This window comes from Sciurus vulgaris, assembly GCF_902686455.1.
Source record: "Sciurus vulgaris genome assembly, chromosome: 8".
Lineage (NCBI taxonomy): Eukaryota > Metazoa > Chordata > Mammalia > Rodentia > Sciuridae > Sciurus > Sciurus vulgaris.
The window spans coordinates 18,737,682-18,763,101 of NC_136468.1; the positions used below are offsets into that span (position 1 = coordinate 18,737,682).

At 38.2% G+C, this 25,420-nt stretch overlaps 1 long non-coding RNA gene across 4 annotated transcripts; it reads left to right on the top strand.

Moving 5' to 3' along the window:
- Window positions 1–15,685: 15,685 nt before the first annotated feature.
- On the top strand, window positions 15,686–24,343 carry LOC306668548. 4 transcript variants are annotated; one of them, XR_013765896.1, is made up of 7 exons: window positions 15,686–15,883; window positions 16,346–16,508; window positions 16,599–16,805; window positions 17,640–17,740; window positions 21,985–22,093; window positions 22,859–23,008; window positions 23,843–24,343. It is a non-coding gene; the product is annotated as an uncharacterized lncRNA (long non-coding RNA). The 4 variants fall into 4 exon arrangements; XR_013765893.1 differs by having other exon boundaries at window positions 16,346–16,805; XR_013765894.1 differs by having other exon boundaries at window positions 16,346–16,805; window positions 22,922–23,008.
- The last annotated feature ends 1,077 nt before the right edge of the window (window positions 24,344–25,420 follow it).

The following is a 25,420-nucleotide window of genomic DNA, read 5'->3' on the forward strand; positions in this document are numbered from 1 at the left end:
AAATCATTTCTCTATAATAACCCTGAATGTTAATGGCCTGAATTCATCAATCAAAAGACATAGATTGGCAGACTGGATTAAAAAGAAAGATCCAACAATATGTTGCCTGCAAGAGACTCACCTCATAGAAAAAGATACCCGTAGACTAAAGGTGAAAGGATGGGGAAAAACATACCATGCACATGGACTCAGCAAAAAAGCTGGGGTATCCATCCTCATTTCCGATAATGTGGACTTCAAGCCAAAGTTAGTCAAAAGGGATAAAGAAGGACATTTCATACTTCTTAAGGGAAGCATAAATCAGCAAGATATAACAATCATAAATATCTATGCCCCAAACAGTGGCTCATCCATGTATGTCAAACAAATCCTTCTCAATTTCAGAAACCAAATAGACCATAACACAATAATACTAGGTGATTTTTAACACGCCTCTCTCACCACTGGACAGATCTTCCAGACCAAAATTGAAGCAAAGAAGACCATAGATCTCAATAACACAATCAATAATTTAGACTTCTAACGGATATTTATAGAATATACCATCCAACCAAGAGTGAATACACTTTCTTCTCAGCAGCACATGGATCCTTCTCTAAAATAGACCATATATTATGCCACAAAGCTACTGTTAGCAAGTACAAGAAGATAGAGACACTAGCATGTATTCTATCAGATCATAATGGATTGAAGTTAGAAATAATGAAAAGAGTAAACACAGAAACTATTCCAACACCTGGAGATTAAACAAAATGCTATTATATGATGAATGGATAACAGAAGATATTAGGAGGAAATTAAAAAAATTCTTAGAGGTAATGAGAACAAAGAAACATCATATCAAATCTCTGGGACACTATGAAAGCAGTACTTAGAGGGAAATTATTTCATGGAGCGCATTTAATAAAAGAAGTAAAATCAACAAAATAAAACGAACCTAACAAGTTACAAGCTCAAATAGCCCCTAGAAAAAGAAGAACAGAACAGCACCAAAAGTAGTAGAAGACAGGAAATAGTTAAACTCAGAGCTGAAATCAATGAAATTGAAACAAAGAACAATACAAAAAATTGACAAAATAAATAGTTTGGTTCTTCGAAAAAATAAACAAAATTGATAAACCTTTAGCCACACTAACAAAGAGAAGACGAGAGAAAACCCAAATCACTAAAATTCGGAATGAACAAGGAAATATCACAACATGACAGGATTGAAATACAAAACATAATTAGAAGCTATTTTTGGAAAAATCTATAACTCCAACAAATAGAAAATTTCGAAGACAATCAACAGGTTTCTAGAGACATATGAATTGCTCCTAAACTGAACGAGGAGGACATAAAACAATTTAAATAGACCAATTTCAAGTACTGAAATAGAAGAAGTCATCAAAAGCCTACCAACAAAGAAAAGGCCGGGACCAGATGGGTTCTCAGCCGAGTTCTACAAGACCTTTAAAGAAGAGCTCATTCCAATACTTCTCAAAGTATTCCATAAAATAGAAGAGGAGGGAACCCTCCCAAACTCATTCTATGACGCCAATATCACACTGATACCTAAACCAGACAGAGACTCATCAAGGAAAGAAAATTTCAGACCAATATCCTTAATGAACATTGACGCAAAAATTCTCAACAAAATTTTAGCAAATCGCATACAAAAACATATTAAAAAGATAGTGCACCATGATCAAGTGGGCTTCATCCAGGTATGCAAGGTTGGTTCAACATCAGGAAATCAATAAACGTAATTCACCATATTAATAGACTTAAAGTCAAGAATCACATGATTATTTCAATAGATGCAGAAAAAGCATTTGATAAAATACAGCACCCCTTCATGCTCAAAACACTAGAAAAAATAGGGATAGTGGGAACATTCCTTAACATTGTAAAGGCCATTTATGCTAAGCCCATGGCTAATATCATTCTAAATGGTGAAAAACTGAAAGCATTCCCCCTAAAACGGGAACAAGGCAGGGATGCCCTCTTTCACCACTTCTATTCAACATCGTTCTTGAGACTCTGGCCAGAGCAATTAGACAAACCAAAGAAATTAAAGGGATACGAATTGGAAAAGAAGAACTCAAACTATCCCTGTTCGCTGATGACATGATTATATATTTAGAGGAACCTGGAAATTCCACCAGAAAACTCTTAGAACTCATAAGTGAATTCACTAAAGTAGCAGGTTACAAGATCAATGCCCATAAATCCAAAGCATTTTTATACATAAGTGATGAATCTTCAGAAAGAGAAATTAGGAAAACTACCCCATTCAAAATAGCCTCGAAAAAAATAAAATACTTGGGAATCAATCTCACAAAAGAGGTGAAAGACCTCTACAATGAGAACTATACAACACTAAAGAAAGAAATTAAAGAACACCTTAGAAGATGGAAAGATCTTCCATGTTCTTGGATAGGAAGAATTAATATTGTCAAAATGGCCATACTACCTAAAGTGCTATACAAATTCAATGCAATTCCAATTAAAATCCCAATGACGTACCTTACAGAAATAGAGCAAGCAATTATGAATTCATCTGGAAAATAAGAAACCCAGAATAGCTAAAGCAATCCTTAAGCAGGAAGAGTGAAACAGGGGGTATTGCAATACCAGATCTTCAACTCTACTACAAAGCAATAGTAACAAAAACGGCATGTATTGGTATCAAAATAGAAAGGTAGATCAATGTACAGAATAGAGGACACGGACACAAACCCAAATAAATACAATTTTCTCCATACTAGACAAAGGGGACAAAAAATATGCAATGGAGAAAGAAGCCTCTTCACAAATGGTGCTGGGAGAATTGGAAATCCATAGGCAACAGAATGAAACTAAACCCATATCTCTCACCATGCACAAACTAAACTCAAAATGGATTAAGGACCTTGGAATCAGACCAGAGACCCGCAGATTATAGAAGAAAAAGTAGGTCCAAATCTTCACCTTGTTGGTCTAGGAGTCAGACTTCCTTAACAGGACTCCCATGCACAAGAAATAAAAGCTAGAATCAAACCACTGGGATAGATTCAAACTAAAAGCTTTCTCTCAGCAAAGGAAACTATAGCAATGCGAAGAAAGAGCCTACAGAGTGGGGAATATCTTTGCCAATCATACTTCAGATAGAGCACTAATCTCCAGAATTATAAAGAACTCAAAAAACTCTACTCCAAGAATTCAAACAGTCCAGTCTATAAATGGGCTAAGGAAATGAATAGACACTCACAGAAGAGAAGATCTACAAGCCAATCAACAAACATATGGAAAAATGCTCAACATCTCTAGTAATAAGATAATGCAAAATCAAAACCACCCTAAGATTCCATCTCACCCCAATTAGAATGGCGATTATCAAGAATACGAGCAACCAACAGGTGTTGGCGCGGATGTGGGGAGAAGGTACACTCATACATTGCTGGTGGGGCTGCAAATTAGTGCAGCCACTCTGGAAAGCAGTGTGGAGATTCCTTAGAAAACTTGGAATAGACCCTCCATTTGACCCAGCTATCCCACTCCTTGGCCTATACCCAAAGGACTTAAAATCAGCCATACTACAGAGATACAGCCACATCAATGTTCATAGCTGCTCAATTCACAATAGCCAGACTGTGGAACCAACCTAGATGCCCTCAATTGATGAGTGGATTAAAGAAACTGTGGTATATATATACAATGGAATATTACTCAGCCATAAAGAATGATAAAATTATGGCATTTGCAGGCAAATGGATGAAATTGGAGAATATCTTGCTAAGTGAGATAAGCCAATCTCAAAAAGCCAAAGGACGAATGATATCGTTAATAAGTGGAGGATGACACATAATGGGGGGGAGGGAAGTGTTAGTGTTAGGGTTAGAGTTAGGGCTAGGGAGGGGGGCAAGTATGGAGGAAGGAAGTACTGTATAGAGGGTAAAGAGGGGTGGAGGGGTGGGGGGAAAGGGAAAAATAACAGGAAATGAATCAAACAACATTAGCTCTATGTAATTTATGGATTACACAAATGGTATGCCTTGTACGCCATGTACAAACAGAGAAACAAACATGTATCCCATTTGTTTACAATAAAAAATTTAAAAAAAAAAAAAAAGCTTTGCCTTCTTCTTTGCAGCTTGCCTCACCTCCTCCAAATTAATCATTCACTCATCTCATAGATCCTGTTTTAACTCTACAAAGTTAACATGGATATAAATTTCCAAATTTTCCTGTTAGTTCTATTTCCTATAGTTCCCCCTCCCCCAAAACATAAGTCCAACAAAAGCAAAGGTCTTTTTTGTGACCACTCAGCAACTGGGAAAGTACCTGGCACTTATATAGAATCAGGAAATGATTTTGGTTCAATAAATATATACTAGGACATTGAGAGGGCATTATGTTTATCTTAGGCTTTTAAAGCTTCAAATAGGCAATTGACCCCATATTATAAAGACAAATGAAAGACTCATTTGGTCCCCTGGGTATCACTAGGGTCTCTTTAATAATGCTCAAAATCAAACTTTCCTTTCTACCAAATAGAATATCTTTCCCAATTCTCTTAGTAGTCTCTTATTGCCCCTAAAATTTTGAGTTTCTTTGAATGCACATCTCCCTTGCTCCCTACAATCAATCACCATCTTTCAGTTCACACTCGTTCATATGTTCTCTGCTTTCTTCATCCCTCTCCCATCTGAATTGCTGTAGTTTAGATCTGGAATTTCTCCCAAAGGCCCATGTGTTAAAGACTTGGCCCCAGCTTGGCACCTATTAGGAGTGGTGGGAAACTCTCGGGCAATGGGGCCTAGCAGGAGGTCTTATGTCACTGAGGATATGCCCTCGAAGGGGATAGTGGGTATCTATCCCTTTCTATTGCTGTCTTTTAATTTCTGGTGGTGGAGTTGGGCAGCTTTAACTCACTACATGCTTCCTGCCTTGATATACTGACTTGCCGCACACACAAAGCAACAGGGTCAATCAATCATGGACTTAAACCTCTGAAACCATGAGTCAAAATAAACCTTTTCTTATAAGGGGTCACAGTGAAGATGAAATTACTACAATGTATATTACCCCTGAATGTTCCCCTGGGTATCACTGGAGTCTCTATAATACCTCCAGTATCTGATATGTGATTGAAAAGCCCACTAACACAAGTTACCTGGACAACTACCATGGACCAAACCAGTTTCCCTTGCCAATCACCACCCATTTGACAAGATGATATACACTGCTACTGAGTAATCACCTCACATTACTGAATACTACTCAAGTCTTCACCAACACTCTATTTCCTAGGCTAAACCCTAGTCTCACCTTGAAAACTCTCTAGAACGCATAAACAGGTAATATTTCCCACCTGATCTTTTGTCACTATTTTATGTAAATCTGTCTTAGTTCTCAATTCACCTTTCCTTTCTGCATTCAAACTTGGTCTTGGTATAACTCTCTGCATCTGAAAGGACTTTTGAGTAGAAAGAACTGCCATGCAACTGAGAGACAACATTCCAGACTCACTCCAATCACCAGCCAGACTGATTCCTATGAGAGGGGGTCATGTGAGATTAGGCATTCCCAAGGTTCTCTAGACTTCAGAATCACAGGGAAGATTAGAAAAAAAGAAAGAATGAACAAAAGAAAAGAAAAAGAAAAAAAACAAATTCCAAAACTAATTCATCAATCTAGTTTCTAAGCTTACTATGAGTCTTAGTGGCTCCAAGGTAGAACCAATAAGTCTATTGTTTTATAAGAATACTGATAATATTGACCAAACATGTATGGGAACCTGGTCCTCTGCCCAAAGGCAACTGGACTGGGAGCCTACAAGTTAGTGATGCGAGAACCCATTATAACAAATCATTACTGGTGTTGTCCCCAGTTATTGTTATAAAATGGGCAAATTCATCTTCCCCAGTCCACATAGCACATCTCCCCAAAACCATACCTCCCCCCAAAATGATCTACTTTCCAGTCTTTCTTAAAAATGCAGATCACTTGTCCTTTGCTCTACAAGGCACAAACACCTAATCTAAAGGACTTCGGTCCATTATCATGGCACAAAGTCCTATTCTGAATAAATTATTATTCCCTTTTCCTCCTTCTGCAGAAAAAAAACATGACATCCTCCACTCACCTCACTCCCCACAAACAGTACCTTCTGCACATAACTTCTAAACTTGAATGGGGAGAATTTTAGACTCCCTGACAAAGTAGAATGGGAAAGAGATTAAAGGACCTAATAAGAGCCATGTTCACCACATGAGGGGAATGGTCCTTGTCTAACAAAGTCAGCCAAGACAGTCACGTGCAGCTTGAGCAACGTGATTTGTGAAGGGCAATTCCAGAGGTAACAAGTGTCTATACATTCTAACAAGAGATTGATGACTTAGAAATAGCAGGCTGAGTTCCACCTGACTTCTCTGTCCTCCTCTGCAGTCAAGTAGGACAGAAAGTTCAGGAACAACTCAACCGAAAGCCTCTCTCTACTTGGCTCTCCAGAGAGAGCTTTGCATTTCAGCTGGCTACATTTTATTAGCACTGTCATGATATTATGGTAATTGCCATAGCACTTTGTGACTTAAAAAAAAAAATCAATTAGGGCAATTTTGCTTGAATCTGGTGACTAGGTGAGACTAATTAAGGCCTCAGAGAGCCAGACCATTCTAAACCATCCTTGTTGAACTCAGGCCAAGAGTCATTCATCTGTTTCACTATCAAAACATAAGGCCAAGTTTTCCCTTGGGGAAGCATAGGCCAAATTCCAAACGAGCCCATAAATAAGTGGCCAGGACTTTCTACTTTGCAAAGACCTGATATATTTTTATTTGTGACCATTTGGAATTTATTCAAATTACATTATTGAAAACATTAAAATAAAAGCAACACCTAGAGGGACTGAAGTAAACAATATTTTCTCATAGAAAAAGACGTCCAAAGTTAGGTCGTTACAGAAATGACTCAGTGACTCAGCATGTGAAGGGCCCTGAAAAGAGCAGACCTGAAATGACCTCTCCTTCCCCTCAGGTTCACAAGATGACCGCAGTGGTCCCAAGCTCCATGCCTTCCCACAGCAGTAATCTGAAGGAGAAATAAATATGGTTAAAAGAGATGTGTTGCATGCTTCTTCTGAGGAGGAGAAATAATCCGAGGCCCCAAATTTTCCATCACGAGTGAGAATTAGGTGATATTCTTACCTAAACAAATCACTGCAAAGAAGAACTGGACTCCCAGTATTTGCTTAAAACACACTTCATTCCTTTGGTTCACCATCTTGTTACTAAAACAAGACATAAACGAGTAATAGGCCCCTCTGTAAGCAAGTCGTATCTACGTAATTAACAAAGCAATATCCTACTTGATGCAGGTGGGAAAGGGGTTGGGGATGCTAAGTACACAGTTATTATCCACAGTTGTGTGGCATTAACAGTCAGACTTATGATACTTACAGTAACTATGGGATGTGTCCCTAGAATTTTGAGGTGAAGTTGCTAATAAACACTCCTAGTCACTGCAGCATCAGGAATGTGGACAGTAGCATGCCAAGCTTTGCATTTAGAAGGAGTCACTAATGAAACTTCCTTTCCAGTCACTCTCAAGAAATGCACCCTGGAGAAGGCAGCGTGTCAGGGTTTCCAGAGGATGGAAAAGCTATTTTATTGAAGACGTCAGCAAGAGGCCACAAGATACCAATGAGGCATGCTGGCATCCCCCAAGAGAGGAAGTGCCAAAGAGCCTGGGTGTTTTTAAAATCAAAAGATGTCAAGCTGAAGAAAGCAGAAGAGTGAAGCCCAAACTTTTCATAAAATTAACGGGAGATGGGAAATGACTTCCATATCTGACATCCTGCTACCACTCCTGGCCAAGATAGTTCTGAGCTAGGGAGAAGGGGAGGGAGTAAAATGTCCCATTAAAAGGTGAGTAGACAGACATGTGTGGTTGTACTGCCACATTCATGAAGACCAACTTCAAAAGCCCATGTTGTTTGCTGAGTCTGAATAGTCCTATCGGCCTCCAGCTGGGCTGAGGCTCATCAGTTGTTCTTCCCTAAGCAACTCCGTACAGTTACCACCATCTTCTCTTCCTGATACTGCTCCTTATCAGGCAACCATGAGAGGCAAGTTCCAAGAAAGAGAAGAAGCAGGAGAAGACTCAGAAGAGGGATTCCTGTCTCTCTCCAATCAGAGACTTGCTTGGGAGTAGAATCTAAAGCAGGAAAACACCCAAAGAGGCAATAGACCCCAAAGCATTTGCTGTCAAACCAGACCCCCAGAAAGTCACCTGGTGTTCCTGGTCCACTGTGTCTGCTCTCTACAGTTAACTCCCTGGCAACCTAGAGACTGTGGCCTCTACAATCCGCCCTCAAAGCACCTGGCAGCTTTTTCAGGCTCTGAATCAGGTTCGAAATATGGAAGCAAGAGTGGTAATCTTCACATGGAATTCAAAACCAGCCTCCCCAGGATTTAAGAAAGAGCCTCAAGGAGGAGAGAGTCAAAGGATGAAAAGATTTCAACTTCTCTTAAGAAGGCACGTGTTGTATTCCTTTAGGGAGGTTGATGAGGCCCTGAAGGGGGGTATAACTTACAAAGATTCAAGGTATACTTTCCCTGTAATCAACAACTGCCTTAAGTTGGTGAATAATTTGATTAAATGGAGTTTTAAATCAAAGACATAAGAGTTTAATTAGGAACTATTCTTGTCCCACTGAAGTTAACAGGCAGCTGTGCTGATTTCTTCCCCCTGCCAGGATTTTGACAAACTCGCAGGGAAGAGAGACTTAGAAATAAGTATTGAGCTAAAAATGTGTAAGAAAATGCAGTTACCAATGCAATAGACTGCTAGGTATTCTCTACAATGGCCTTCAGGTTTGAAGAGGTGGAGGAGTCCCACAGAAGAGAGTTTGGGGTCCCTGGAGGCTGATAAAATTTCCCCATTCAATCAGAGTCAGGAAGCTGACTTATTTTGCTTGCTTTATTTTTAATATTTCACTTATCCTCTTAGGCACATTTTTCCTGCTTCCAAATGTATGATTCGTGAACTACCAAAGATTTCCAAAGATCGATGAGCCTGAGACACATTTTAAAAGTTACTTAAAAAGCAGACTTCTCTCTCCCCTTGCTACCCTACCTTGGCTTCTCTGGTGTCTGAGCTGGATTTATCTCCTTTTTCTTGATTTTTATTTTCTTTTTTTTTTTTTCACAGTGTCCTTTTGCACACTCAGCAAATGCTCTAGCACTGAGCTACATGCCTGACCCCAGCATCTCCGTGGTAGGTTGTGCCCCAGATGACTAATGCATAGCCCCAATGTCTCTGTCCGTCAGTTGTCCATCTTTTGCTGTCATTACTTCTCATCTTTACATACTCCAAGCTATTATCTGCTTTCCAAATTCCCCCTTTCAGAGCTATCTTACAAACTATGAATCTTCTAGCAAAAGGAATGCCGAGGCATGTTAACATACAAAGTAGAAGCCAATGTCTGTATTGCTATGGCAGTCCCTAAAAGGAAACTGGAATTTTAATCAAAATTGATCAAATCCAAATCACTACAGATCCCAAGGAGCCACCTAATTCTGGGGACTCTTCAAATATTCTCTCTTGGAAGTTCTTGATAGTTCCAAAAGTTTAAAACAAAGATGGTTATGCAAAAATAACCTTTGATCACAAAACTGGAAGGGACCTTAGAAGATAATTTGTAGGTCAGCAAAGCAAGGTCCAGAGAGATGAAGCATAGTCATGCATCACTGAACCATATGGCTCTCTTCTGAGAAACATATTGTTAGGCAATTATGTTGTTGTGTGAGTACCATAGGATGTACTTACACAAACCCAGATGGTGTGGGTTAATCACTCAGTATGGCCTCTCAATACAACCAAGAGACATAGTAAACAGGAGATGGGCGAGGGTTGCTGCCAGTATAACATGCTACAACTATTTTACAGTAAACACTTTTTTGTAAGTAGAAAGAGTATACTCTAAAATAATGATGAAAAGTGTAGACAGTACATACATAAACCAACAAGAGTCTTTATTATGGTTATCGGTATTAAGTATTACACATAATTTTAGGTACTATATTTTATACAACTGGGTTTATTTGCATCTGTACAGACATGTGAGTAAATGCTTGCACTGCAACATGCAACATTATGACAGCTACGGTGTCACTAAGTGATAGGAATTATGCATCTTCACAATGATCTTATAGAATCAGCATCCTATACGCAGACCATTGGTGACCGAATTATTGTTACACAGTGCAAGACTGTAATAATCTCATGGTAAATTCATTAGTTAGTGGCTAGTGATTTTCTTAGGATTCAATTGAGATGGCTGATCTCTTCTGTTGAAAAGCACTCCAATCCCAACCATCACAGGTCCGAAGAGAACCACCCCGGGCTCTGTGGAAAAAAGGCAAAGTTGGAAGAGCATTACAGCGATCAAATCCATTTGCTATAGTTTTGCCTAAAGGATCTATCATTTCCAACAAACAGAAAGAAATTAAGGTCCAGAGATGGAATGACAGTACTCGAATCACTGCATGTGTTTGTCATCAGAATTATATAGAAGGTTCCCACCCAGTTCCAAATATTCTACTGGAAAAGCTATATATTCCAAACCCAAGGCCAGCCTAATTCTAAACAGAACAAATTGAAAGTATTCCTTCTAAAAAACTGGAACAAGACAGGGATGTCCTCTTTCACCACTTTTATTCAGCATTGTCCTTGAAACTCTAGCCAGAGCAATTAGAAGAAAGAAATTAAGGGATACGAATAGGAAAAGAAGAACTCAAACTATCACTATTTGCCAATGACAATGATTTTATATTTAGAAGATCCAAAAAACTCCTCCAGAAAATTTCTAAAAACTAATAAATGAATTCATCAAAATAGCGGAATATAAAATCAACACCCATAAATCAAATGTGTTCCCATATATCAGAGATGAATTCACTGAAAGAGAAATTAGGAAAACTATCCCATTCACAATAGCCCCACCCCCCAAAAATAAAATACTTGAGAATCAATCTAACAATCAGATGAAAGACCTGTACAATGAAAACTACAGAACACTAAAGAAAGAAAAAATGTTCATCATCTCTAGCTATTTGAGAAATGCAAATCAAAACTATTCTCAGATTTCCCTCTCACTCCAATCAGAATAGCAATCATCAAGAATACAGGCAACAATAAATTTGGCAAGGATGTGGGGGAAAAGGCACACTCATACACTGCTGGTGGAATGGCAAATTGGTACGACCACTAGGGAAAGCAGTATGGAAATTCCTCAAAAAACCTGGAATGGACCCACAATTTGACCCCAGCGATCCCACTCCTCGGTTTATACCCAAAGGACTTAAAATCTGCATACTACAGTGACACAGCCATTTCAATGTTTATAGCAGGTCAATTCACAATAGCTAAGCTATGGGACCAACCTAGGTGCCCTTCAATAGATGAATGGATAAAAAAAATGTAGTATATATATTTGATGGAATATTTATTCAGCTTTAAAGAAGAATGAAATGATGGCATTTGCAGGTTAATGGATGGAGTTGCAGAATATCATGCTAAGTGAAATAAGCCAATCCCCAAACACCAAAGGTGGAATGTTTTCTCTGATATTCGGATGCTAATTCATAATAAGGGAGGGGCACTAGGGAAGAATCGAGTTAATTTATATTAGGTAGAGGGGAGTGAAGGGAGGGGAGGGAATATGGGGATAGGAAGAATAGTAGAATGAAACAGACATTATTACCTTATGTACATATATGACTGCATGACTGATGTGATTCTATACTATGTTCAGGTCAGAAAAAATGAGAAATTTTACCCTATTTATGTATGATTATATCAAAAAGCATAAATGTATCCTATTGTCATGTATAACTAATTAGAACAAATAAAAATTTTTAAAAAATACTCTGCTAGTTGAGTGTGGCTTTCTTGCCTGTCAATCATATTTATGTTCACTCTAGATAGTATTCATGAGGCACATGAGTCTAATATTTTAAACATTTTTGGAAGACATTTATTTGAAAATAAAAATTATACTATGTAGGAATTAAGAGAAAAAAGTAAAAACTAGTGCTATTCCAAGTATATGCCTTGGCTGTGAAATCACATTGACCTGCTCTGCTGATTCTTCAGATAACACTTCTGGAAGCAGGTCTCCCAGCTCCACCCCACCCCCAGAGGGCCAGTATTTTTGTAAAATTATGTCTACTACTTTGGGCACCATGCCAAATGTAAGCAATACAACCAAGCTGACTTTTTGTTGCATACCTATGGGGTGTGTGGTGGCAGGGAAGCATGGGTAAATTTTAGAGGGTCACAATGGAATATTATTTGGCCATAAAGAAAAATAAAATTATGGCATATGCAGGTAAATGGATGGAACTGGAGAATATCATGCTAAGGGAAATGAGCCAATCCCAAAACAACAAATGCTGAATGTTTTCCCTGATAAGTGGATGATGACACACAATGGGGGCGGTGGGCAAGAGAAGAATGGAGGAACTTTAGGTTACCTAGAGGGAAATGAGAGGGGGATGGAATGGGGGTATGAAAGATAATGGAATGAGATAGACATCATTACCTTAAGTAGATGTATGATTACGTGAATGGTGAGAATCTGCATCGTGTACAAACATAGAAACGAAAAGTTGTACCCCATTGTGTACAATGAATCAAAATGCAGTCTGTAAAAAGAAAAAACAGAAAAGGAAAAATAAATCTGTTAAGAAGGAAGGCTGGGGATATAGTTCAGTGGTCAAGTAGAGTACTTGCCAGCATGCACAAGGTCCTGGATTTGACTCACAACACTGCCCAAAAAGAAAGAAAAAAAGGGAAAGGAAAAAAGAAGAAAAGGGGGGAAAAAGAACCAGAAAATAAATAATACTACTTAAAAGTAACATAATAATAAAAATAACAAAAATTACATGCATATTAATGTTTTCTTCTGTATATCTATTGGTTTCCTTCCTCTGGAGATCCCTAACTAATAGAATGCTAAATTTTATTGTACCTGCATCAATATTTTTATTGATGGATCTTAAATGTCTCCCAAAGACCCATGTGTTAAAAGTGTGGTCCCCAGAGTGGCAATGTTGGGAGGGGTGGAGCCTTTGAGAAGCAGGGCCTGGGGGGAGGGCTTTAGACCACTGGAGGTGTGCATCGAGAAGGACAGTGGGAGCCCCGTCCTTCCTCTTCCTTCATTTCCTCACAGTGAGATGAGCAGCTTTGCCCCACCTCACACTCTCACTGCAATGCGCTGCCTCACCACAGGGCCTGTTTTTTTGGATATGAGGTATCCCCAGAAAGCCTGTGTGCAAGACAATGCTGGAAGGTGAAATGATTGGATTATGAGAACTGTATCCTAGTGAGTGGATTAATCCATTTGGTGGATTAATAATTTGAATGGATTAATGGGGCAGTAACTGTAGGTAGGTAGGACATGGCTAGAGGACATAGGTCACTGTCATCATGCCTTGAGGGATTATATTATCCCTGGCTCCTAGCACTGAATCTCTCTCTACTTCCTGGTTATCTTGTCCTGAGCTGCTTTCCTCTGCCACACCCTTCCGCCATGATATTCTGCCTCACCCATTCCCAGAGCAATGGAGTTGGTCAACCATGGACTAAACCTCTGAAACCATGACCAAATTAAATTTTTCTTCTCTAAGATGTTCTTAGCAAGACTTTTGGTCACTGATGAAAAACTGACTAAAACAGGCCCAAAGCAATGGTGCTAACTGATCATGAGTGAGAACCTTCAAACCTGTAGTCATTTTAATAAGTTGATCATCTCGTGTATTTATTATAGTGATAGAAAACCGACTGGCACAATGGACTTTCATTAATCCTTGTTCTTTGTGGGCCTTCTTCTCACATTTTGGAAATTTTATGTCAATACAGAAAAACCCTTAAATTTCCCATCTTCACAGCAAGTATTACTGGAGACTCTCTCAGAACCATGGCTTGACAGGGGTAGAGATAGATTAGCACAATCCACAGACCAGAAGCTGCTTGTGATTCCAATGATGAATCTCCGAGCCATAATGTTTTTAATATTAAATATTAGTATTAAATATTCACCACAAGAAAGAATAACATCTTTTTTCACATGACAGTACTATTCAAACATATTGTCCTAGACATTCTAAATTTGGTAAGTCCTGGCTAAGTCTGGGAATTTAAAATTTTAGTAAATACTATTAGGTTTATGAATCCCAGAATTTTGGTAAACACATACATCAAGAAAGGGCATTATGAAAAAGCTCCCAGTTGTAAGGATTACATGTACCTCAACTGGGGGAAGCTATAAACTGCCTCAAAGGGAGCACACATCTTTTTAAAATATTTATTTATATACTTACTTTCCTATTTTGGTGCTGGAGATTGAACCCAGGGCCTCCTCCTTGCTACTGGGGATCTACATACTCAACTCCAAGAAACATCCATTTTAAATGCAGATTAAAATCCACATTGATCATTACATAGTTTAATATGATTATTTTATTTAAATAACAGAATGAAACCTAAATTTGAACCTCAGATTACTAGGTTAGTTATTTTTTTCCAATTCCAATAACTCTAATATTTAATAAAATATCTGAGATGACAAGGAAATTCAGTAAAACTGAGTGGTGGTCTATTTAACACCATTGGTGGAATGAACTAATAATATCTATTTTGTGAGTTTTTAAGGATTTAAGAACTAACTTCAGAAGACAGCATGGCACAAATAGGTATTCAATAAACTGTCCATGCTTGATTTTATTTGTTCCCTTTCTCATGTTTCTAGTGACACTGGTTGTTTTGACATAATAGCATATACAGTAGAGAGAAGCTTCCAAGAGCCTATGGAAGAGAAGGACACTGAGCCTCACCTGAGAGATTGAGAGAGAGAGAGAGAGAGAGAGAGAGAGAGAGAGAGAGAGAGAGAGAGAGAGAGAGAGAGAGACCTTGACACATGTGTGGTGAATTTCTCCAAGCCTGGTTCCTGGGGTACCTGGATTAGTGTCTCCTTGCACTTCTAAGTTGAATGCTTGAGGGCTCACCTAGGAACTATTAAATCAGTATTGATGGGGGGGTCCAGGAATCCACATTTATTTTTTAATAAGTTTCTTGGATTATTTTTCCATAGACAAAAGATTGAGAACTCCTACAACAGAAATACTTCCCTTTACTCCACAAAACACTAACACCCCGTCCCTGCAGCAGAAGAACATTTGAGATCACTCAGGGAGATTCAAAAGCCTCAAATACATACACCTTTCAGCAAACCTCTTCTGATTTTTATAAATTCCCATTTTCCTTCTCAGTAGTTTCTTAGTCAGAAAGTCATGTATAAGCTAATAGAGGTCTGCGAAACCTCTGGAATTTATTAAATTTTGCATTTATTTGGGTATATGCAATATTCTAGAGAGATGGTTCATAGATTCCAAAATTCCCATAGGACTGTACAACTCAATCATTCCTGAAGCTGCAAAATTGGAAGATAATGTCCATCAAGGAAGACAGATTTGTTTTCAACAAGTCTTCTGGGTGACTAAAACAGAACAAAGTACAAGGCTTAGCAGTTAAACTTTTGCTAAATGGCCTTATTTGCCTGCATGTCAGTTCTTTATAATTAAGCAGACTTTGACTAATTTGAATTTAGTGTGTCTGCATCCTAAACTCCCCTTGCCATTTGCCTTATACAAACAGAGAACAAAAGACTCTGCTCCCTTTTTCCTGTTAGTCACCTCTGAGGAGCATAGGTGTCTTTGCTTTGCTGTAGAATAAATTAACTCTAACATCTTCTCTGATGAGAGTCACAGATTCATCTGATACCAGGTGCAGAAAGAAATCTTTGAAACTCTAAACAGACTAAGGATAAAGGAGGATCCCAGGGCACAAAGCAGATGTTGTAAGTAATCACAGAGACAGAAATTTTAATCAGTTCTTCTGTTTTTCAGAGACAATTCTGTTTCTTGGATTAAGAGGGAGCTGTGCAAACTGAATTGCCCAGGTGTGGCAAGATACTGTCCTACCCTCCTAACCTTTGGAGGCATAAAGAGGAAAATTTACTTCTTCACTAGAATTTTAAAGTTATCTGGAAAAAAAAAAAATGGCTGTTTGGAGTTTAAAATAATCATCCCATTGACATATAACCTGTTGAGCTTTGAAGTTAAAACAAGAGCTTGTTTGTTCTTTTCTGCTTGTTTTGAGGGAGGGAGAGGTTTCCAGTACTAAAATCTTTAGATTCTTCCAAAATGTTCAATATGGTAAAAATATTTAATTCATGAAGCTGATGAGTCTTATGTAAAAACATGGGAAAAAATTTGCATTTTGGTATGTGCATGATGTTCTTTTTCTTCCCCTTACCAAGCTGAAATGGAAGACCAAATATTTTGAATGATCTGAGTTTCATACCTGTGAGCTTCTAATATGGGCCCCAGTGAAGACACCTCCTGATACCCAGGTCCTGTGTAATCCCACCTGAGAGTGGGCAAGACCTCATAACTTCTGATGAACAGAAGAGGGTGAATTTGGTGAGATGTCACTTTTAAAATTAAATAACAGAAGACTTTGATTCTTTCTCTTCTTGCCTCTCACCCCTCTCTCTCTGCCCTCGCTCTGAGGTGAGTAAACTGTCATGTTATGAGTGGCCTGTGAGAGGCCCAGCTGTCCAGGACCCGATGTTTCTGTCCACGTCATCAGTGGCTTCAGGCTGCCAGTGACCCTGTCAGTGAGCTTAGCCAGAAGACCCCAATCCTGGCGTGGAAATGACCACGCCACAGCTGACACTTTCAGATTGCAGCCGTGAGACTGAAAACCTTAGGACTCAGGTAAGCTGAACCCTGATTTCCCGCCAACTGAAAGAGTGGTTTATTGCCTTAGGTCACTAGGTTTTGGGGTACTTTGTTAAGCAGCAATAAACAACAACAACAACAAAAATAAATAGAAAGAATAATTCTCTCTCCTGAGAAAAACAAAATAGTTTCTTTGGGTAGTGAGAACCCTTTCAAACTCATTCCATAAATCTGTGGTTTTCACAGTAAGATGTATTAGAGTAGAAGATGAAGGGATGAGCAGGTACACAAAGCTAGCTAGGTAGCTTTTTTAAGCATCACATGCATTAGGATCCAGGATTCTAGAAAGTAAGACAAGGTTAGTTCTATATTCATTAAACTGCGTCTGACTCTGTAACGGCTTTCCATGGACCATTCCACTGGATCCTCACGATCACCCCAATTGTTGCTATAGTGGACCTTTCACAGCTGAGAAGATTCAGGTAAAGAAAGGTTGAATAGGTCCACCCAGCAGAATTTGAATCCATATCCTGGTGCATATTCCCTGTGTTTATTTAGAAGCACAGCACTGTGAAGAGACCTAACAAGCGTGACATCAAGTGCAAAGTGAATATATGACTTTCTTTGCCAAGTTCCTTCAATGATAGTAGAAAAGGCCACTTTCCAAAGTGCCATAATTGTTTCAATGATCTCATAAAACTTCACAGAAATGTAAAAAATGCAATGCATATCAAACACATGAGGCATTTTTGTACTGTAGTAAAATGTGCGCACGCTAAGACGTTTTAGAACTACGAGTACCCCACACACACGACATACATGAAGATAGTATCTGAAACTTTTCTTTCCATTCTTCTTTCTCTTGTCCAGCACAACTTTGACCAGAATAGAAGAACCATATGATCATGGATGGTTGATGGAGAAAGCTACTCTACCAGTCCCACTCTCACTTCACACAGGAGAAAATGGAGGTATATTTGCTTATGGCCACATGCTAGTTGGAGGCAGTAGGACCAGATCTACTGAGTCACAGTCCAGCTCAGAGTTCAGTGCCTGGCATGGTCCAGTGAGCTCTGTGTAATATTGAGAAAGCACTGGTTTGATTTTTTTCCAATCCAAAGATGGAATCGAATTAACTAACATTGAATTAGTTAACTCCCTATTGAAGAAATAAAATAAAAATTTTATTTTGAAAAAGTTATAATAAGACTGAACTCTTCAAGAGATTTAATTCTAATTTTAATGGCGAGATATCATTAATGTACTTTTAAAAAATACTTGCCAATCTAGAATTCCATACTTGGTATGGAATTGGTAAAACTAATTTCCAAATTAAGGTTAAAATTAAGATGTATTCAGGAAGCTGGTGATTTATCACTAGGAGGAATACTGCAGTGAGAATTTTAGGCAGAAGAACATACAAAAATTCTAGGCAGAAATACAATAATGCAAGAATTAATAACAAAGGCAGAAATGCTAAATACACTGGTAAATTTAAATGGAAATGACTGCATAAACTACCATAATAATGATTTGGATGTTCTAAAATATATTAGAATAAAAATGTGCCAGGAGCAGTCATACACGCCTGTAATCCCAGCGGAGGACCTCAAGTTCGAGGCCAGGTTTAGCAATTTAGCAAAGTCTTAAGCAACTTAGAGAGATGCTATCTCAAATAAATTTAAAAAGAGGGCTGGGGATGGTGGCCCAGTGGCTCAGACTCCCTGGATTCAATCCCCAGTGAAAAAAAAAAAAAAAAAAAAAAAGGTAAAAAAAAGCACATCAATAATACTATAAAGAGACAAGAAAATAATTGGAATTTAAGAGTTCCACCACTGTCTCTGTGTTGTTCTGGCAGTTGGTAATAGTACACAGTACATATTTAAGATGGATCTTTAAAGTTTAAATTATGTATGATCTCTGGGAAACCACCAAAATAATGGTAAAAGAATATATAATTACATGGTTGATAGGGAAGGAAAAGTTGAACACTTAAAATATTCGAAAGATACAAAACACATCAAGAAAATAGAAAAAAAGAACAAAGGACCAAGGAGGCAAAGTAAACTAAAAAGGTACAGATTTGAACTCAAACTAGTAACTTTATTAACATAACTAGAACAAATAATAAAATAATAACAAAATTAATGAGCATTCATGATATCCCTAGCAAACTAGGAATATAAAGGTATCTTTTACAAAATGTACAAGATGTACAAAATATGTAATACTTAATGTTCAAATTCTGAAAGTTTAATCCCTCATATCCCATTATCATGACTTCCATTTAACCTTGTGCTGGATGTCCTAGCTATGCCAAGAGGTAAGAAAAAGAAATAAATGTATATGGAACAAAAAGAAAGAAAGAAAAATGTGATTAGTTTCAGTCAGTATGATTTTTGTACATAGAAAATCCCAAACAACCTACAAATTATTATAATTAATAAATGAATTTAGCAAAGTTGGTAGTTCATAGTCACCATTAATAATTTATCATTAATGTAATTAGCGCCAAATTGAAAAATTTCAATCTTAAAATCTAAAGTAGTTATATCAAGCAATATCAAATGCCTACAAATAAATCCACTAAAAGGTATGCCAACACATCTGCAGAGAAAACTACAAAACATTATTAGGAAAATTAAAGACAACCTAAAAAAATGGAAGATTATACTACATTATAAACTGGAACACTTAATATTATAAAATCAACAACTGTCCTCACAAAAAATTGTAAATTCAGGGCAATACCAACCAAAATCTCAGCAAGATGTTGTACAAATTGACAGGGTAATTATAAAATTCACATGGAAATCCAACAACTCCACAATATTGAAGGTAATTTAGAAAAGGAATTGAGGAAATAATTATATTAACAGGTATCATGACTTATTTTATGTTAAAAGTTTTAAGGATCCGGGCACATGCCAGTAAATTCCAGCAACTTCAAGAGGCTGAGGCAAGAGGATCAATTTCAAAACAGCCTCAGTAACTGAACAGTGGGAGAGGAGACCCCAGGGGGGTAGCAGGACCCAAGAGTACTATTCCATAACATTTGGATCTGACCAAGTGAAGACTCATGGAAATGCTTCAAGTTATGGAATCATCATCAAGTTTTTATTTTATAAATATTACTTTAGCAATGGAGGAGAAGATAAGCAAGATGGGAAACCATAGTAATAGTCCAAGCAAGAAATGATTGAGACCTCCTGAGCAGGCACCATGAGATAGGAAGAAGGGCCCAGTCTCAGGCAGTGGTTCTCCAAGTGTGGACAAGAGGCTGGCATCACCTGGGGACCAGTCAGAGATGCACTCCTTCAAGCCCTATGCCAGGTACATGAATCAGCAACCCTGGGCAGGACCCAGAAATCTGAACTTCACGAGTCTATCAGGTTCTTCTAATGCAGAAGTTTAACAACCACAGGGCTAGAGCGTTGGTTCTTAACCCAGGGTGTACATTAGACTCACATGGAAGATTTTCAAATCCACTCAGTCTAATTTAGGAGGCCTGACGTGGGGCTCCACAGATGTATTTAAAAAGAAACCAAAAAAGTTGGGTGTGGTGGCACACACCTATAAACCCAGCAGCTCAGGAGGCTGAGGCAGGAGGATCACAAGTTCAAAGCCAACCTCAGTAAAAGTGAGGCACTAAGCAACTCAGTGAGACCCTGTCTCTAAATAAATATAAAATAGGGTTGGGGATGTGGCTTAGTGGTCGAGTGCCCCTGCGTTCAATCCCTGGTACCTTCTCCCCACCCCACAACAAAAAGCTTTCTGTTAATACTGATGCATCCATCCCCTGATTAAATACAACTACAAAAATAAAATTGGAATCTGACATTGCTCTCCACTTTTCCATAATAGATGCATGTCCACCCACTTGGTATGCAAGGTATTCCCTACCTAAAACTCTCCACTCTGAAAGAGTAACCTGCTCATGTCTGCACCCAACACTGTCTTTAGGTAAATCTTTACCTAGGATTTCTTTTCAAGTCTGTTTATGTGCCTGGGAGCCATCCTACCCTCTATTTTGTGCTCCATATGACTTTCTGATGTTTGTATTTCATCCCTCAAATACAAGCAGGAAAAGTGGCACATCTACTAAATGTTTATTTCTGAAATGTATCAGATAATGGTTCCAGAGTGAGTGATTCAGTCCCTAATAATAACACTGTATTAGCTTGTGAATCCAATTTAATCTGAGTTTGTGGAATATCCAAACAGTTTTATACTTGTCAGTCCCGAAATTTAAAAAGCAAACAAATCAGCAGCAGAAGAGAAGCAGGCAGCTGTCCAAAGATCAGCTCTGGAGGAGCCTTATTTCATACCTGTCTCCTTCCATCGCCAGATTCATCTTTCAGAGCTACCTTAGACCGTTTTAAGTCTCTTCCTTTTCTTCTAGGCTTACAGCACCTTCTGCTCCTGAAACAGGCAAACTTAACAACCGGTACAGACATTCCCTGTGGTGGTGAAAATTTCAGAAACCAAACTACCTCTGGAGCATGCTCTTCTTTCTCAGTATCTTTCCACAGGCTTTGCCATAAAGTCCAAACTCCCCACCGCATCTCAGATGGATGAGGGTGACTATGTCATTTATCATCCACTTTCAATTATTTGAAAATGAAAAGCAATACTAGTAGCAATTACAGTGGGATAATTAGGTACACCGGAAAGGCCCCCAAAGGCCCCTTCATCCCCCCAACATGGCAGCCAATCATCTTCATAACAGACTTGATATGTGTTGCATGGTTTGGGTGGGATTTGTCCACCCAGGGTTCATGATTGATGATTGGTCCCCAGTGTGGTGGTGTTCAGATGCTGGAATTCTGTAGGTGAGGCTAGTAGAAAGTAAATAGGTCATGGGAGCTCTCCCCTTATGAATGGATTAGTGCTGTCTCCTGGGAGTGGGCCAGGTCTCATGGAACTGGATTAATTCCTGCACAGACTATTATAAAAGAGCAAGCCTGGCCCCTCCCCTGCCTCTTGCTTGTTTTCCACCATATTGTTACACAGTCATGAAGTCCTGATCAGAGCTGAACAGATGTTGGTTCCATGCCCTTGGATCTCCAGAACAGCAAGCTATATTAGTCTCTTTCTTTTTAAATTTCCCAGCCTCAAGTACTTTGTTATAGCAAAACAAAACCGACTAAAATAGATTTATTGTTTCTAATCATTGCCAAACTCTTCTGTTTCACTATTAGCCTTACTTTTAAAGATGAGAAGGAACAAAGAATGAAGAAGTTTTCAGAACTTTTACAAACAGGAAGAGGCAGAACAGAGGTCAAATCCTGATGTGTGGTTTCTATTTCTCAATTTTTCATTAGGTGGGTACTTTTCTTAACAACTTGTAACTTTCTAAAATAGAATGAAGAATTACACAAATCTTTGCTAACACCTAAATCCTAAAGAGTGAGTAATTTATAACATGATAAAGAAAACCTTAATAATACATAGTCAAAAATAAAAGTTCTTCTCTGCCTCTATTGTCACTTAACCTAGTCCCCTTCATAAACACAATTTGCAAAATCCACTTATATATGCAAAAACTAATTTAAGATAGAAACATAACATAAATGTGGTTTTCTCTTTTATCACATTAACTTGAAATATATTATGTAAAGAATTTTATTAACACTTCATTAGGAAATCCAAATTTTAAAACAAAGATAAAGAGTGATTTTCATATAAATTTGAAGACAAACGTTCACATTAATTCTTTAATTAAAGGCTAAGGGACAGTCAGCAATAAGCTCATGAGAGTGGAAAGAACAAAGTATGTTTCATGGGAAATAAATTTTGCTCCTGTAGTTGGCAAGCTCAAAGAGTTCAAAAGATAATCACTGAAGCCTGAGTCTGTTCTATTGAAGTTAGAGGACACAATTTTGACTCCGAAGAGTGAGAAGCCATGAAACCAGTTCTTCCATGAATAACCTGGGTCACAACACTGTTACCTCTCTCAGTCTCTTCTAAGTACAAAAATCAAAGAGTAAGACTTCATGTGTGTAAGGTCCTCCTCAGTCTGCTTCCTTTTCTATAGGACGACATCAGTGATGCCCTCTCTTTTCTATCAACTGGATCTTTTTCTCCAGGGCAGAAAGAGAACAAATATTTGAAACACAATTTTAATTTTGGATACCTCAATTCCATTCCAGAAATCTTCTTGTGATAAGAGGTCAAAATAATGTAATCTCTGATCATTCTCCACTTATTTACTCCTTAGGGATATTTTTCTCATATTGGTAAGTCTGGGAAAACAACTGGGTATGTATATTATTCTGCTTGGACTGCTCTAAAAAATGCTGCAGACAGGTGGTTTAGCAGCAGACATTTATTCCTCACAGTTCTGAAGGCTCAAAGTCCATGAAGGTGCTGGTGGATTTTGTTCATGGTTACAGCCCTCCTCCCGACTTAGAGACAACTCCCCTAACCCTAACCCTGAATTCTCACATGATACAGGGAGAGAAGGGAAACACGCTCTCTGGCATCTCTTCTTAGAAGGGCACAAATCCCACCTTCATAGCTTCATCTAAAACTAATTACTTCCCCAAAGACCTCATCTCCAGTTACCACTACAATGGGGATGAGAGAGTCCACGTGTGAACCTGGGACACAATTGAGTCCACAGCAATATGCTCACACCAACCCTTTTGGGGATCCTACATGTAAGCCTGTTTATAAAAAATTGGTGCATTACAATTATACATAGTAGTGGGATTCATTATGTCATATTTATACAAGCACAAAACATAATTTGACCAGCCTCATTCTGTAGTCCTTCTCTCCTTCCTCCTCCTGATCATTCATTCTAGTATGTGAGTCTTCCTTTTATTATTATTATGACTATTAATATTATCATTTTAATTCATGCTTATGTATATGTATATCTGGGCAGAATTCACTGTAGTACATTCTTACATGCACATAGCATGATTTGGTAGAATTCACTCCTCAGTACTTCCCCATGCCCTCTCCTCCTCCCTCCCTCTCAATCCCCCTTTTTTTACTCTGTTGGTTTCCTTCTATTTTCATGAGATCCCATTTTTTTAAAATTCATTTTTTCTTTCTCTTTCTAGATTCTACATAGGAGAGAAAATACTGACCCTTGACTTTGTGAATCTGGCTTATTTCACTCAGCATGATATTCTCCAGTTTCATTCATTTACTGGCAAGTGCCATATTTCATTTTCTTCATGGCTAAAGTAAAATTCAATTGTGAATATACCACATTTTCTTTATCCAGTCAACTGTAGACAGGCAGCTGGGCTAGTTCCCATAACTTGGCTATTGTGAAGTGCATTGCTATAATGATGAGTGTACATGTATGGCTATAGTATTATATTTTTTGTATATATACCAAGTAGTGGGATAGCTGGGTCATATGGTGTGTGTTCATATCTAGTCTTTTGAGTTATCTTCTTATTGATTTCCAAGTAGTTATATTAATTTGCAGTCCCACCAACATGTAATAAATGTGACTTTCCCCCCACATTCTTGCCAGCAAGTATTTGGTTTTTTTCCGCATTTTTATTGGTACATTATAGTGGTATATGGTGATGGAATTCATTGTTATATTGCCATATTGCACATGATCTAACAACAATAATTTGGCCAGTAGCAATTCCCAGCACTTCCAGAATTATTATTTGTAGACCTACTTTTTATTTCTTGCATAATAAATTTTTCCACCAAAGTCATGAGTTCTCACTTATTTTAAATGCTGTAAATCTCACTGGCCCTGTTGGGATAAGTTTCCTGATTCTTGGGTGTGATGTTAACAGTTATATTCGTCTTATAGATTTAAAACCAGGCAACCAGGCCCTCTTGGTCTTTATCTGGGCACATTCCAGTTGTTTTGGTTCTATTAACCACTATCACCAATTTCTCCTCCAATACATAAAGTATTGTGAATTTCTTCATCCACATTCTCTAATTGAGCAAAGTATTTAGATTGTGTGTGTGTATGTGTGTGTGAAGGGAAATAGGTGGCAGTGTTCCATCCATAAGTAAATCTATGCTTGACCAGTCTTCCACACACATATTTTGCACACACTCCACAGCACTGACAGGCAGCAATCCCACAGTGTGTCACGAGTCTGCTTTCCACGTAACACATCCTCCACAACACATCTTTCTGTGGAAATGAGAGACTGTACATGACTCACCAGTATTTAAGGGTAAGGTCACTAGCAGTAAAAAAAAAAAAAATTCAAAAGAGTCAATCATAGAAGTAAGTATGGATTCAGCCCAGAGTTATAGACAAACGCTGATTCAACAGGTTAAGAAATTAGGAAATATTTTTACCTCAAATAATGGGGCTAGCTTCAGGATTAAGTTATTCAAGTGGTTTATTTACATATCAAGGCTAAGGAACTTTTGTCTCTAATATCAAAAATATGTCAATTACCCAAGGTAACTTCCTGCGTGGTCACTAGGTGATTACCATATTTCTCCACTCAGACCAGATAAGATCCAGTGGGAAAAGAAAGATGAATCATTGCCTCTCTGGTCTTTTTAGAAGAATAAGAAATCCTTCATGCAAAGTACCGCAGTGGACTTCTTACATTTCATAAGTCAGGTCTTCTTCTCCCCTAAATCTATGCATGGGAAAGGCATTGGGGTTAGCCTGCTCTTCCTAGGTAAATCAGGCTTTA